The 16964-nt window shown below is 44.4% G+C and overlaps 1 protein-coding gene across 1 annotated transcript in view; it reads right to left on the reverse strand.

Moving 5' to 3' along the window:
* Positions 1 to 16293, reverse strand: part of LOC116718907 (extracellular sulfatase Sulf-2-like) — a 43376-nt gene extending 27083 nt beyond the window's left edge. Inside the window, exon 1 of the mRNA XM_032561215.1 lies at positions 15847 to 16293. The gene's annotated coding sequence lies outside the window, so the exon portion shown is untranslated. The remainder of the gene's footprint in view (positions 1 to 15846) is intronic.
* Positions 16294 to 16964: the final 671 nt, after the last annotated feature.

Consider the following 16964-nt stretch of genomic DNA (forward strand, 5'->3'; position numbering starts at 1 on the left):
ATATTAACAACAATAACAATAATATTAATAACAATAATATTTTTTTTATCGTCTCTGATGAACTGAAACATCTCAAACTTTATGGTTTTGATAACCTGATGATAGTTTTCATGGTGTAAACTCGTGGACCTGCTCTGTGACAGCAGCGCCAATCTAGAACCATCCGGGTCGGTTCTGGTCCGTTTGACCCGTTTCTGCTTCATGTTTTCATCGTTTCTCTGATGTAAATTCAGAACACTTCCTGCTTCCTGTTTCCTGCTTCCTGCCGCTGAAAAAGTCCCTCCGCCTTCAGGCTGCTCGCTGATTCCTGCTGCGGTTTGACCCGGTCCGACCAGCCGGTTCCTCTCTGTCTGGACCCGGTCAGAACCCAGAAATCTACGTTGTGAATTCATTCACAGGCAGAATGAAACAGGAAACAGAAGCTGAGGTCCAGAGAGAAACCTGCTGGAGAAGCAGAGCCCGGTTTAAGGTTCTGGATCACCAGAACCAGAACCGGAACCGGACAGCCTGTGTGTAAGGAGGTTCTGGATGAGCGGAGCAGCTGAAGCCCAGAAGCAGCAGCAGAGCCGCAGCACAGGAAGTGAAAGTGAAAGTAAAAATTTGGACCATCAGACAGCAGGAGCATCACCATGGCAACAGGTGGGGGAGGGGGGCGGCTGAGGGGCCGGCCGGTCCGATCGGACCGCTGGTCCACTGAGCCCACCTGAATCACAGCAGGCAGATCGCCATGGAAACGAGGGGGAAGCCTGCTGGACTGGTCAGAGCAGAGAGTCAGCAGCTTCAGAGGGAGTCCTGGGGTCAAAGGTCACGAAGGGGGTCGGAGCCTGGGGGGCGGAGCCTGGGGGGCGGAGCAGGGTCTTAACAGATCTGGGTTTTCATTATAGTTCAGTTTCACTTCATTACTGTTTTTATTTACTTAATGAAAGTATTTTCTTAAGTTCAGTTTTTGTTACTGTTAGTTTAATGAACTATAAAACAAAAAAAGTATTAAAATCATAAAAACATTTTGTTTGATTTGTTAATTAACTTTAGTTAAATAGTTAGAACTGACAGGAGTCGGATGTCAGAGTCGTTAGTTTGGGCCGGACGATAAAAACTCATCATAAGCATTTCATATCAGTAGATATTGATAATTATTTATTAGTTTTTTTAGCTTCACCGTTTTATCCAAGTTTTATTCCACAATGTTTTATTATTTTCAAGCAGTTATGAAGTGAAAACCTGAAACTTAGCAAGTTAATGAGCAGGCTGTTGCTAGGCAACCAAAGCATGAGCGTTAGTTGATTCCACCCAGCTAGCTTAGCTTAGCTTAGCGGTGAGCGGCTGACGCCTTTCCTCTGCCTACATGTCCCAGAATGCCATGCGGTTCTGTGAATATTCTACCAGATGTATTATTTATTGATATTGATCACCTGTCTATTGTGATCAATATTGTTATTGGTTTATTTATGAGACTTTTGTTGGTTTGTAGTTTGTTTAAAAAATGTTTGTGTTTATTAATCATCTTCATGCGGTTTTATTCGGTCCATGTCGAGTTGTGTGTAAAATAAAACGTTTCCAGCTTTATGCTTTTATTTTCAGCGTCTTGTTGTTGTTGACACTGAGGCAACGTGTCTTTTCTAACTGCTGTTGTCACGGTAACCATGCATTATGCTAATCGCTGCGTGCCACAGTGAGAATACGGCAGATCTCTTTCCAGACAATCAGAACCAACTGAAGTTATGATGTTTGGACCCAAGGAGGAACAATGTAGATCTAGAGACATAGATTCAGGTATTACAGCTAGAATCTAGAAATCAGGCTGAACTCTGACCTGAACCTTCAGAGTCACATAAAGACTGTTATAAAGTCGGCCTTCTGTCACCTGAAGAACCTGAAAGATCTGCTGCTGCTGGTTCTGGTTCTGCTCTGCATCCAGAACCAGGACCAAACATGGAGGAGCAGCATTCAGCTTCTATGCTCCACAGATCTGGAACAAACTTCCAGAAAACTGAACAACATCCGAAACAGTGAGCTCCTTTAAATCCAGACTGAAACCAGCTGCTTAGATTTTGATTCATAATAACTGGAACATTTGTGATGCTTATCATTATTATTAATTGTTATTATTATCATTATTAATTATTATTAATGTTATTAATTATTATTATTATTGTTTTTCATCCTGCCTTGTTGCTGCAGCGTTCTGCACTCCACTCTGACTTTCCTCCATCTGATCCCAGAAAACCCAGAAAACGTCGAGAAGAACCAACGAAGAAGACGACCTGCAGCTCGCCGTCAACCAGCTGGGCCTCCAGAACCTCAGCAGAACCAGAACCATCATCTGCCCAAAATAACAAACTAAGTGTTTTTTTCTCTAAATCATCTTTTGGCAATAAACAACATTTATTTGACACAAAATATTCCAGTCAGTGTGAACTGAATGAAGCAGACTGGCTTCCTGGAATAAATGATGATGTCATTGATTAGAGTGAAGTCAGCTCTGCTGCTGCCGCCGTTTCCTCAGTGTGACATCATCACATGTGACGACCCAATCACCTGACCTCAGGTCTCTTCAGACCCAGACGCTTCATTCTCCAATATTGACACAAATTAGCATCAAATATAAACAGAAAATACGAACAGAAAACGCAGAAAAACGTTCCACGCTGTATGAGCGCTGCTGCTACGCTACGGCTAAACGTAGCTTCATAGCTTCAACCTGAATCAGCTCTGGCTAATATTCCAGCGCCTGGATCCGTCTGAGGTTCTGATGTGAAACGTTCAGCGCCGAGTCAGAAACATGAAGATACATCGTTTGAAGAAGAGGAGGAGGAAGAGGAGGAGGAAGAGGAAGCTTCCAGTTTGAGTCACTGAGGCGCCTGAGAAACCAGATCCAGTCACAGCGGACCGAGTGTGTGTGTGTGTGTGTGTGTGTGTGTGTGTGTGTGTGTGAACAGCAGCTGAGTTAAACCCTCCAGAACCGTTGGCCCTCTGAGAGCCGGCGCTGAAGGAAACAAACTGACCCAATTCCCCACAACCCGGCCAGAACCACAGCCAGCCGGACCCATTTGCCCTCCAACTGGACCTCCTGCCGAGTGCTAACAGCTAACAGCTAGCCGCTAGCTGGCGCTGACTCCTGGTTTTGGACCAGCAGGACTCTCACAGCAGCAGCAGGGGGCGCTCTGCTGGTTTCTACATCATGACTGAGTTTTTCTTTACTGTTTGACCGTCCATTAGACACACTTCTGCTAATCCGCTAAGCTAAATGTTAGCTAAGCACTATAGCGCTTTAGCTAACTCTGAAAACGTTTAGCACACTTAGCTTCCCCTGAATTAAATTTTTCTGCTAATTTATTCGGCTGTTAAATACAATTCAACTGTATTAAACTTTTAGTTATTGACTGTTCAAAAATAGCCAGACCTTTATATGGATGCTCTTATTTTGAAATGACTGTTTACGCAGCAGTTACACTTCCTCTCTTTATGCTTTTTCTTTTTCACTTTAAATCAATAAATATACATGAATAAATGAAGAGAAATGCAGCAGAGATATAGGTTTCTGAGGCCAACAGTGATTCCCAGGTTTTGTCTGCTGCTCTTCCTCTGAGCAGCAGGATGAAGAGGAGGAGGAGGAAGAGCAGAGCCTCAGGGAAGATTTAGTTTGTCCTCCACAGAAAACGGGACATTTGTCTTCTTTATTTATTTATCTTCCTTCTTACAAACAGCTGCAGGCTGCGGCAGCAGAGGTCATCAGTTAGACTCTGAGCTGCGTCTCTCCGTCCTCCAGCAGCAGCAGAAGCAGCAGCTCCAGCAGCAGCTCCAGCAGCAGCTCCAGCAGCAGCTCCAGCAGCAGCTGCAGCAGTGCCGCCGCCTCCCTCAGGCTGATGCTGCTCCTACCGACCGGCAGCAGGACGGACGGTGGAGGGAGGATCTGGAAACGCAGCTTAACAGGAAAAACTGAGAACTTTTCCACTAAAACGAACTAACTGGAACTATATCACGCTTTTTTAAAACTAAAACATACTGAAATTATAAATATAATATCCTTTGTTTTTGTGTATATGAATCTATTGATCTGATGTGAAACAGATTGTTTTAACGTGATCAGTTTTATGTCGGTAATTAACGGTGCCGTTTGTAACGATAGTTTACAAAATGGCAACGGAAAAAGTTTGGAGAAAAATCCAGTCAGTTTGTTAATAATTAAAACATTTTTTTTTTAAATATAATCTTCTGTTGAGTATTTATTAATCAGTCAATGTTTATCTAACCACAATACTGTGACCTTTCTGATTAACTTTTGCTATAATCTGATACAGAGCATCAAATGGTGACATTTATGTTATAGTTGCACAGATTCACTTTTAAAGTAAATTCATGATCAAAAACATTAATAAACTACAAAAACTACTTCTATAGCTAATAAAAACTAACCAGAAGCTAAACAATATTAGCTAATAAAAACAAGCAAACGCTAAAAACTACAACTAACTGAATTAAACAAATTAATTAAAATAGTTTGTCTAATCATTATAGTTTAGTTATATACTGTAACTCCATGGATTATAACATCAGTCCAGACGACATTCGCTGTGAATTTATAAAAATAAACTGAATACTTTCGGAAACAACTGGATCAGTTTCAGAAGAATAAAATAACGGAGAGAAATGGATTATAAATGTGTAAAGAGGAGAGATGATCCGCTTCCCTCAGTGGGAGCAAACGGAGCGGCGGCCGCTGGTTCCTCCGCCGCCTGCGGCGCAGCATCATCCTTCCCACTCACACAGAAATAGCCTGATGGAGAGCAGCAGCTCAGCTGGGACCTCTGGGACGTTTACACTGCGCTCAGGCGGCGGAGCTAACGCTAACGCTAACATAGATGCTGCAGAGACTCACAGCTGATGGACACCAACACTCTGAACGACCAGAACCTCCATCAGAACCATATGAACCTCCATCAGGACCACCAGAACCTCCATCAGGACCATATGAACCTCCATCAGGACCACCAGAACCTCCATCAGGACCATCAGAACCTCCATCAGAACCATCAGAACCTCCATCAGAACCACACGGCTTCAGAAATTATTAAAGCGACAGTGTCATTTAAATTTTATATTTTTTATCTTCACATCATATTTTAATGTTGTTTAAACAAAAACAAGCCTGGAGTGTTGCTTTGATTCTTCCATGTTTGAGAAATCCTTTAATCTCCATGGCAACCATTCAGCTGTACAAAAAGCCAGAGTGGACCTGGCTCCGCCTTCGAGTGATTTGACTTTGTAATTTAAGACCTTTAAATTGGGCCTCTGTCTCTTTAAGAACTCCTGCTCTCTCTGAAGCCCCGCCTCCAGGAAGTCATCCAACATGGCTCCTCTATTAACCCTTTAACATTGTTACCAGTGTTGCTCTGAGCAGCAGCTCCTATCATGAGCTCAGCAGCTGTTTGCTAATTGATGCTGGCTAGTCTGAAGGAGTTGAGTGGGGGAGGAGCTTCACCTCGAAGGCGGGGCTAGGTCCACCAAGGTGTTTACAGCTAAATGGTTGCCATGGAGATTAGAGGATTTCTCAAACATGAACGAATCAGAGCAACACTACAAAAATGTTTTTGATAAAACATGAAGACATGATAAAAAGATGAAAACAGATTATTTTACTTGATGCCGTCCCTTTAAAACACCAAGCAGCCAATCAGGAAGCTTCCTGTGATTGGGTCAGTTCAGGTCCGTCTTTGTGGCTGGATGTTTCTGCTCTTAGCAGTAGAACAAAGTGCAGATCGGATCCAGTTTGAGTCCTGACAGAAGGGAACCATCTCTTCCAGACCAACACCTGTGCCTCCGCCTGATTGGCTGCCAGAGAGCAGTGGGAGGGGCGTAAGCACAGACGGCGGTGGAGCAGGAAGTCCCAGAGGAGCGGTGTGGCATCAGCAGCTCAGCTTTCAGCTCCTTTCTGCAGCGTCACGCCTCGAATGGAAATGGGTCAAAGCTTGTTTCTGCAGCACGCTGAAATCAAAACCACAAACAAAACCAACAACACAAACTGACCTTTCACCTCCAACCAGCTGCTAACTAAACACAGCTAGCTCAGAAACCAGGTGACACCTGGGGTAACAGAACCAGAGGAGGGTAGGAACCAACACAGAGAAGGGCAGCTCATCAGGAAACTGACTGTTCCCTCCTGATGGTCCGGTCGACCCGGTTCTACTGGAACCAGAACTCCATCATCTGCTCCACCTCCAGCTGCTGTGGTTCTGACCTAAACCAACCTGTTCCCCTCCTGGCCTGTGGGGGCGCTGCACCAAGAACCACTGAAGGAAACGACACAAAAACCTCTGAAGACACTGAGAGCAACTTCCTTCTTCACCAGATGGAAACAAGATGGAGGCGTCAGATTTTAGTGTTGGAGGATTTCTCTTTAGTCTTTGGCTGAAGACCAGGAGCCATTTCTGCTGCTAGTGCTAGACTAGCACGCTAGCATTGGCTGGATTTACCCAGAATGCCCTGCGCTGTAGTCCACTTCCTGCTTTTGGAGCGGTCTCCGGTCTGCACATTCAAACTAAACCTAGAGGTCAAAGGTCGATTAGTGTTCACACCTCAATAACCGGACCGGACTTTGACTAGGCAGACGGCCTGGAGTCGAGTTAGTGGGCTGAATGCTGCCTTCAAGGTTCAGGAACAAAAAAACTATTTTTCTTCTGTTTCTTTCCTTCAGATTTTTAGTCATTAGTTGTGGAAATGATTTTTATGTTTCCAGTTTGGCTAGAAAAAGTTAATCCAGAGTTTGTGCAGAAGGTTCCCTAAAGTTCCCCGACCTGCTAGAGCAGGGGTCTCAAACTCCAGTCCTCGAGGGCCGCAGTCCTGCAACTTTTAGATGTGCCTCTGCTGCACCACACCTGAATAGAATAATTAGGTCATTAAGGCTCTGGAGAACTGATCTACACAAGGAGGAGGCAATTAAGCCATTTCATTCCAGTGTTTTGTACATGATGCACATCTAAAAACTGCAGGACAGCGGCCCTCGAGGACTGGAGTTTGACACCTGTGTGCTAGAGGATCCAGGACAGAAATCCTGCAGGACGAGTTCAGAGTATCCGCTCTGGACCGGTGTCGAGCATAAACTCAATAAAGTTTCTAAATGTCTGAGATCAGAGTTTTTAATCAAAAAATTTATTTTATACACATTGAATCCTTCGTCATTATTGGGGGGTGATGAAGAGGAGCAGAGGTGGTGATGAAGATCTGCCCGACTCGGAGCTCGGATGACAGAATCTAATGAAGCTTCAGGTGGTTCAATGTTCTGTGTCGACCCGTGTGACCCGGCTTTGCTTCTAATAAAACCCAAACAGAACAAACACACTCACACACACCCACCCACACACACACACACACACACACACACACACACACAGTAATTCGTCTCACGTCGCCTGAATCCCCGGAGTGAGAAAACGATGGAGGCACATTTACCATCTGTAATCAAAAGAACTTCATGCTGGACTCGCCCTCCTCTCTTTCTCTCTCTCTTCAATTTCCTCCTTCTGCTGCGAAGCCTGAGCAGCATACTGATGCTGGGATTACACACACACACACACACGCCCACACACACACACACACCGGCGGACTGAAGTAATGACTTTCTGCCTCGGCTCCCGATTCGCTCAGAGCTGCCAGTTCCAACTGGGTTTGTGGAAAAGAAACAGAAAGAGCAAAAGGCTCCGGGGAGAGGCGATGCAGCGCCTCCAATTAGCCGGGATGGTGGTCCAAACAGGGGGGCGGGGGCCGGAGGGGGGCAGCTGGATAACGAGGCCGGGCCGTGGAGGTTCTCACCTGGACCTGACCTCCAGACGGACTCGATTCTGAATCGACCCGGCTCTGAAAAGGTCGGGAATGTTTCTAAAGCTGATTATTAGAGCTCAAGTTCCTAATAAACAAACAATTAATGGAAATAAAAATACATTTATTGTTAAAACAACACAGAGAAACCAGCTGCAGGTCCACTTTTACCGGTTCTGATTTCTGCCTACAAACAGACAAAAATTTGTTGTAAAGAAAATATTGCATAAACTAAAAATCTATGCTATCTGATGGATCTCTGTTAACTCAAAATCACATTTTTATTTTATTTTAAACATTTTATTAGGAATCTTTTCTTCTTTATCCAGAAATGATCAAAGTTTTCCAGTGACAGTTTTGAGTTGGAAGTCAAGTTATGTTCTGTTATATATATAAATAATATATAAATTATATTATTATATATAATATAATTTAGCTCAACAAATTACCTTTATATGAAGTCACAAGGCTGATTGAAAATCGCTCAAATTAATATACATTTTATGTATTTTTTGCTCATGTTTCTAAAAGTTTTACAGTGTTTATTTGATTTTCAAGATTCATTTTGTCTTTTCTCTTCATTCTGCTGCAGAAATGAGCAAATTTCTGCTGCTGATGGAAAAAATAAGGAAACATTCTGGAAAGTTGTTACCAGAAGCCAAAGTATTCCCATTCCAACCAGTGGTTTCCATGGATATTTGAACTGGTTTTCCCCAGCAGGCTAAAGGTCAGGAAATGACAAATGAGCTTCAGTCGCCCAAAGTTTGCTTGGAAAACTTTGTTTCAAAGTAAAATTTTAAACAAAGTAAGAAACAAAGTAAATGGGAGAAACAACATGAAGCAGCAGGAACATGGCGGCGCGTGGGCGGACTGAAAGGAAGCATCAGTCGGACTGCTGAAGGACTCGGATCAGAACCGAACGAGTCCATCTCCAGTTTCTACTTCGTATCGACGGATGCTGCACCGACGCCTCCAGACACACCAGGAGGCGCCAGCAGGTCACCGGGGGTGATGTGGGAGGAGGAGGAGAAGGAGGAGGAAGAGGAGCAGCAGGTCAGACTCTCTTCCTCTCCTCTCTAAAGCTCCTCTCTCTTCTCTCCAGCAGCTCAGGTGAAGATTCATCCGTTTCTGTTTCAGATTGGAGACTGAAGCTCCGTCTGAAACATTTAATCCAGACTCATTTTAATATTTTAGCCACTTTCTTTCTCCAAACGCTGATTGGCTGCCTGAAGCAGTAAAATGATTGGTCAACAATAAATTTCAGCCGATTATTCATCAAGCGGGGCTTTTTAAACAAAGCAGAAACCTTCCTAAGGAGAGAAACTAACAGGAAAATATCCTAATAATAGTTTAAACAGAGGAACTGCTGAAGGATAAAAACTCAGGATGAACCAAATGATTCACAAACTGGCAGTAAAAACTGTAAAAAACTAAAATTCACAGAGAAATAACTGATAAACTGAACACAGGGAGCAAACTGTATGGAAAACCTGCAGCACCAACAGAGACCCAGAAATAATCCAAATATAAACAACTGGTTTTAAAAGCACATCATACCAACGATCCAACCAGAGACCAACCTGGAGAAAAACCAGCAGACGTTCTGGACGTCTATCACTCAATTTGTGTAGATACTCATCATGCTAATGCTAACGTCAGAGTTAGCTTGCTCAGCTGCCTCCTTTTCATGTCATGTTTTGAAATGTGCAGTTTTGATCTAAAGGATAGAAACTGCTCAGACTGTCTCTCTGAGTTCATCTTGTAGTGATCGATGGATCAGAACATTTTCTGAGGCCGAGGAACGGCATTGGGTTGGACTGACTGCACTAAAACACTGGGGGAAGATGTTGATGTTCAGTACGACATGGGGGAATATTGTTTGAGTATGATGCTGGGGTACAACGTTGGGTAGAACCCGAGCTGGGTACGATCTAAATGTTGGGTATGATCTAAATGTTGGGTACGATGTCGCAGAAAGTTGTTCAGGTTTGATGTTGGGTACAACAATGGGTTTATTGTTGGGTCCATCGTGAGGTACAACGTTAGGAAAGACGTTGTACCTCACGTTATTTAGGTCTGATGTTGCGTACGACGTTGGAGGAAGACGTTGAGTAGGATATTGGGGAACTTTGCTCGGGTATAATGTTGGGTCCATCGGTAGGAACAACGCTGGGTATGATGATCTAAAGCTGAACAGATTTGTGGAATAGAGAAGTATGATGGAGTATGGAGTCAGGGTGGAGGAATAAAGTTTAGGTTCAAAGTATAAGGTTGGTGTATAATTGATGTTTGGCATCAAAGTTCAAGGTCAGATCATGAGGGAATGAGTTTGAGGTAAAATGTTGCACAAAGTGAGAGAATGATGATCTTACTGGGGTATGAGGAAGGTGTGTAATGCTCAGGCTGGATGCTTTTTCTGGTCTACTTGTTAAATTCCTCAGAAACGATCATTTATTTGGGTCTAACAGCTCACGATGATATTTACCCTTCAGTTTATGGGGCCGTTCCTCGGAGAGATGAAGAAGCTAATACAGCTACCCAGGGGATTATTTTGGGATACTGTCTGTCTGTCTGACCACCAACAGGTTTCCCCCCCTGGAGTCACAGAAATCGTCCGTGACCTTCATCTGCCGCTCATTTTCCTGCCTCCTGCTGCTCCTCTTCACCTCGTTGTGTCAGGGTGGATCACTCTCCTCCGGCTAATGGATCCACAGGAACACAGCGACCTGATCTGCAGCTCTCCCAGAGACGCCGCTGCAGAGTTTAACTCGCTGCCGTCGCAGTGTGGGTTTACGGCTGCTGCGGCATCGTGAGATGATGATGCAGCCGCTGCTCTTCATCACCCAACACTCAGAGATCAGAGCCGTGAAACAGAAGAGATGTTCCTCAAACACACTCAGAGATTTCAGTACAACGTTTCCACCGACACGCTCAAACTTTTCATCTCAGCCACGAACGAAGAACAAAGTTCAGATTTACCTGCTCGCTATTGTCTTGTTACAGTAAAACTCTTTCAGAAGTCAGTCGGGGTTTTTATTATATTAATCAGCTCTTCCTTTTGATGTCTGGTAACATATATTTCATTCTCATCTTTCTGATCTGTAGATCAGATTCCCTTCCAGTTTCTGGACTGCAGCACTGAGCTCCATTCACACTTCATGTACTTATCTTAAAACTACTGTTTGGGGTGCTGTGGTGGCGCAGGGGCAAAGCATGACCCATGTTGAGGCCTTAGTCCTTGTAGCGGTGGTCGTAGGTTCGATTCCCGGCCTGGCGACGTTTGCCGCATGTCTTCCCCCTCTCTGATTACCCTGTTTCCTGTCAAACTACTTTCAAATAAAGGCCACTAGAGCCAACAAAACCTTTAAAAAAAAAAAACAAACAAACTACTGTTTGCTTTCAGTTAAAACAAAGTGTGTATTCATTTGCATTTCCTGTGATCAGGAGTGAAAAATGCCATTCAGAAATGATGGTCAAGAACGACGGTCAGCAGAAATTCAACTACCTGTTTGCTTGGCCGGTGAAAAACGCAAGACCTCACCGCCGTACAATGACCTGAGGCAGGAAAACCTGAGCATCTGACCTCCATAGCAAACAACACAAAAAAAGAAACTTTGTCTCTTCTGCGTATTCAATGAACGTTCACAAGAAGCAGCTAGAAATCTCACTGACGTCCAAACAGTTCCTCAAGCAAATATGGACAAAATTACTGTTCGGTTTAACATTTATGAAAACATATTTTGCAGCATTTAAGAAATTTCTTCATAGCTTACAGATTGGGATCACGTTAACTTTATACCTGCACCCTGTAGTTTTAGCTTGGTTCACCTCAGTTCTCAGTGTTCAGTGAGAACTAGTTCATTTAGTTCATTCAGTCGTTCATCATGTCAACAATGAAGTCCAGATTTGCTGCTAGACGGTCTGAAAAGTCCATAAATTAAGCATAAAACGTCACTAAGCTAACAACACTCTAACCAAACCCATGGCAACGCCCACACACTTAGCCCCGCCCCTCAGCATCTGCTGGCTCCGCCCACTTTGGTGAAGTTTTCCAGGATTCGTTTCGGGTGGAGCTTTGCTCTCTGAGGACGATTAGCTTCAGTTTGATGATTTGAACTCTGATGTTTGGGAGGCTTTTAAAAAGCTTCATAAATCTCTACTCAGCAGCACTGAAGTACTGATGGACGGCTCAACCTCCTGTTAGCCGTTAGCCGTTTAAATGCTGGCAACTCACCAACATGGCTAACCCCACCAACTCAGAACCAATCAACAACTGGGTCCCGAGTGCGAATTCAGGCAGGTAGCTAGCGGCCAATGTAGCTAATAATGAAACCAGTGAATGCTAACACACAGTTCAGACAGAACCATCAGAACCAACCAAGCTGAGTCACATTCATGTGGAAACCTGGCGTCAAACTACAGATCTGGACTTTAACTGGGTTTACAAACTGCTTCATGAAGAATTTACTCCCTTTAAAAAACTGAACCTCAGCATTTTTCCTCCTCCTCTTCCTCCTCTGAAGGTCGGCCGGTCCAAGCAGCAGTCTATAACGATTAGCAATTTCATCAATTCTGCCTCAGTAAGACGGAGGGGGGGTTCCTAATGCGAGCGAAGGAGCCGAGCGAGGTCCAATCAGAGGCGTTTAAAGATAAACCCAACGCCGGCGAACCGACCTTCGGCCAAATGAAGCCAAGTGAGAAGGACAATTAAGGCGGCAGAGATTTATGAGCTGATTTATGGGCCGCTGGTGAGAAACAGAAACACTGCAGCCACAGTTAGCGTGTCAGCGCCCCCTCAAGGCTGCAGAGGTTACTGCAGTCCAGACGAGAATCAAGTCAGTCACAAAATCCACTGGAGGACAAAAAACAAAACATTGAGTCTGGACCGGGTTGAGACCTGCAACACATGCAGACCACGTCAACACCTGGACCTAACTGCTAGCAGCTAGCAGCTAACTGTTAGCTGCTAGCTGCAGGACGCGGTTCTGCGCTGTTGAACCTGGAAGGACGAACTTCTGAATCATGACCCACAGGCGAGAAAAAAAACCTGAGCATGCAGCAGGTTTCTGCAACACGTCCTGAGCGCGCTCATCATTTCCTGCCTGCTAACCAGAAAACATCATTTCCTGTCTGCTAACCAGAAAACATCATTTCCTGTCTGCGGACTTCTTCTTTGATTGTGAGAAACAACAAAACTAGCTGAGCTTCAGAAGAGCCAGAAATGAGACAAACCTGATGATTAAATATCTGATTCTTTAAATAGAAACTCATGAAAACATTTATCAGAGTATTTTCAGGAAATTTATCAGATTTCTTTGCTGAACTTCTCCCTCCACATGCAGAAGTTTCTCCTTCATGTCTTCAACTGCAGAATGATGTGAGAATAAATATGAAGAGTGAGAAACGGCAAGTTAAAAATAATCCAGGCTGTAATCCGGCGCTGCGTCGCTTCAGCTCAACAGGCTGATGGTTTGACTCCACATATTAAAATTAAAAACAGAATAAAACTAATTTAACAATAACTAAATAGAAAATGAAATCGGAATAAATCAACTTTGTGACGAATCTTCCTGTCGACTCAGTTTGGTCCAAACAGACCGAAGGTTAAATAAAGTTTAAATCCATCGGAGGTCATGACCTCTGATGCAACAGAGACAATCAAACACGGGGTCAAAAGGTCAAAGGACGGCAGCCTTCATCATCATCATCATCATCATCACACTCCTTCCTGCAGCTGCTTCCGATTTTATTTCACGTTGGACCGAAGTCAGAAACCGAACATCTGCAGAGGCTCAATTCTGACCCGATCGATACCCGGCGGATCAATAATCACCGCGCCTGATTCCACAGCCATGAAGCAACGGTGTGTGTGTGTTTGGATTCAGCTCAACCCTGCAGGTTCTGATCCAACTCTCTGTTCTCCTCAGGATATAAACAGAACCTGCCCTCAGCGGTCCGATCGGCCGGTCCAGAAAAACACCGACGGAGTCCAGAGGGTCTGCAGAACGACTCGAGTTCAACCCGAGTTTCAACCATTTGAACCAAACCTATCAGGAGCCGAGAGCCGGACCGGACCGGGCTGGACCGAACTGGACCGGGCCGGGCTTCCTGCTCTGCAGGTTGAGATTTATTACCAGAGTAACGCAGCCAAACGTCCTGCTGCTAAACATAAAAATAAGACAGTCGATGAAATCTGACTTCTGGTCAAACTGGATCATTTTCAGTCCATTCCTCCGTTTTCAAGAGTTCAGGAGAATTTTCTGTGCCGACGAGTAAAAATGTTCAGGAAACGGGAAACAGGAAACTCCAAAACAGAAAAAACAAATGCAGCAGAAAAAACAGCATAAAACAGAAGCAAAAACCTACAACAAACAAAATAAATGCAACACAAAATGCTGCAAACACAGGAAACAGAAACAGAAAATGCTGTCCTCCAGACCACTAGGGGGAGTCGGCCACCGTCCAGGATGTCCAGTCAAAATTAAAGAAACAAACGTTTTTTTCAATAATGCAGTTTTATACAATATTACAGAACAGCAGCATATTTAGGTAGGTGATATTTCTGACTCCAGACTCCCCCTGGTGGTCTGGAGGACGTCTGTTCTGTGGAATAAGTTTGCACCATTTTATGCTTCCTGTTTTTTGTTTTTTTATTTGCAGCATTTTTCATTTTGGTCTGTGTTCATCCTGAAAGCTGCGCTGCAGTGGAGGAGCTAAAGATTAGGGTGATGGTACGGAGGCCTTCCAGCCTCTCAGAGAGTAATCACCAGAGGAAACATTCACATAAATAAAATATGTTTTTATTGGTTATTAACCAGAAATATGTTTTATCATCTAATTTTCAATAAAATGTAAATAAAAACCGATAACTTATGTTTAATGCGCCTTTATGTTGTTTTTTTCTGGGGATGCACCGATGTGAAAATCTGGGCCGATATCAATATCCGACTATAATGCTGCCGTCTGGGCCAATAACCGATATTTACTGATATTATAAGTTTTTCTCTAATGTGGAGCTGGGTGGATTTGAAGCTGGGTGGATTTGAAGCTGGGTGGATTTGAAGCTGGGTGGATTTGAAGCTGGGTGGATTTCATGTCGCTCTGATCTGCTGGTCGGATCTAAACGCCACCAGAGAAAAACAATCCAGAGTTTGAACCGTTTGATGTGTAATTAAATATTCAATCCTTGGCATGACAATAAAAAATGATCTGATTGGATGCAGCGAGTTTACCGGCGAAGCTATGCTAACCTGAATTAGCTTCTCAATGCTAAACATGTAGCAGCAAATGTTGCTCATTTTGTTGCTAAAGTGCATTTAGTGTTTGAATCTGAGGTGCCAACAGCTGCGTCTGTAACGCCTGCAGGTCGGATGATAAAGCTGCTGCTTGTTGTAAATTATAATGATTCATTAATGAAAACATTATTATTAATATTATGACCTGAGCAGGAAGGCTACCAGGTTTCCACTAAACAACCAGATTTAAAGAACTGTTCAGTTCAAACTGATTCACATTTTGAACTGAACAGATGGAAGTGAATCCTGTCAGATTCAAACCCAGGAGCAACAGATCATAAATCAATGATCAATTCGTATTTAAACCAAACAGCTGCTTTCTCTTCAAGAGGCCCTCTTTGCCATCACCCTAATCTTCATCTCCCTCCAGAGTCTTCATCACATTCATGCCATAATTTCCAGCCATTGTGGGGTATGAATACTTTTGAACCTTAGATGAACGTTTGCAGCTCAGAGTTTCAGTTTAAACCGCAGCAGAGGAAGATTTTCCTCTCCGTCCTTCATCGGGGAAACCGTTTCGTTTCTCACACCTTCAGTTTGTTTGGTCTGATGGTGGTTCTGGTGATGGTTCTGATGGCGGTTCTGTGTGTTAATGATCCCTGACAGCCCTGGTCTGCAGGAGGACCGGCGTCTCCTCTGTTCCTCCTGCAGTCTGTCAGCTGACGCTCCGCAGCAGGAAGCAACAAACGCAGCAACAACTGAAAGCAGCAAAGTGGAGAAACGAGGAGAAACTCACCTCCTGCAGCGTAGTGCTCTTCCTCTGCTCCTCCTCCTCTGCTCTTCCTCTGCTCCTCCTCCTCTGCTCTTCCTCTGCTCCTCCTCCTCTGCTCCTCCTCTGCTCCTCCTCCTCTGCTCTTCCTCTGCTCCTCCTCCTCTGCTCTTCCTCTGCTCCTCCTCCTCTGCTCCTCCTCCTTTACTCCTCCGGGGTTCAGCAGGTGTTTTCCTCTCTGACCGAACCGGCAGGAGGAGGAAGATGAAGATCAGACTGTGTAACTGCTGCTTCCATCTACGGATCCACTAGAACTTCTGCTCATGTTTTCCTGCTGAGGAGAAGCAGGAGGAAGTTTTCCTCAGTTCGGACTTTCCCACACCTCCTTCCTCCCTCCCTCCTCTTCCTCTCAGTGTAGCGCCGTCCCAGAGTTCAGCGGTGCAGCCGCCGCCGCCGCTGCTCAGGCCATCTGTTGCAACACGTCTGCACGCCTGGCCCTCCACCCTCACTGCTCCTCCTCCTCAGGAGGAAGGAGGGACTTTGCTCTGCCTGTGAACCAATGAGGAGGTGCAGACTCCTCTCTCTCCCCGGCTGGAGGGACGACCCGAAAACGGGACCAAACCAGACAAATCCTGGGGGAAAGACATGCAGACGGTTTGAAACTGTCAGAGCAGCAAAACGGAAACAGATCAATAAAAATAAAGTCTGCAGCAAATCCAAAAAACCAGACCTGATTGGCTGCTGCAGGTCATGTGACACGAGTCAAGTTTTTGTCTCAGTCATAAAGTGGAAAGATTTCTCTGGGTTAGTTTCAGTAGGAGCTCCAGACTGATGGCGGTTCTGCTGCCTCCAGATGAATCTCTGGTCCAGACTGAAAGGAGCAGCTGGATGTTTTCCATCCTGGGTTCCAGAGCAGAAACGCATCTAGAAGCTCTGGATCTGGACGCCGCGGCTCCTTCAGTCTGAACTTCTGATCAGCCAACCAGATTCAGCAGACGCTCCTGATCATGACTCATTTCACTCTCAGCCAGAATATATACTGTATATATATATATATATATGTGTGTATATAAATGAATGTTCAGCTTAACATGGACAATGAAATGCAGTGCTTTTTAATAACAAAACAAAACAAAATATTCATA

Source organism: Xiphophorus hellerii, chromosome 1 (assembly GCF_003331165.1).
Source record: "Xiphophorus hellerii strain 12219 chromosome 1, Xiphophorus_hellerii-4.1, whole genome shotgun sequence".
Lineage (NCBI taxonomy): Eukaryota > Metazoa > Chordata > Actinopteri > Cyprinodontiformes > Poeciliidae > Xiphophorus > Xiphophorus hellerii.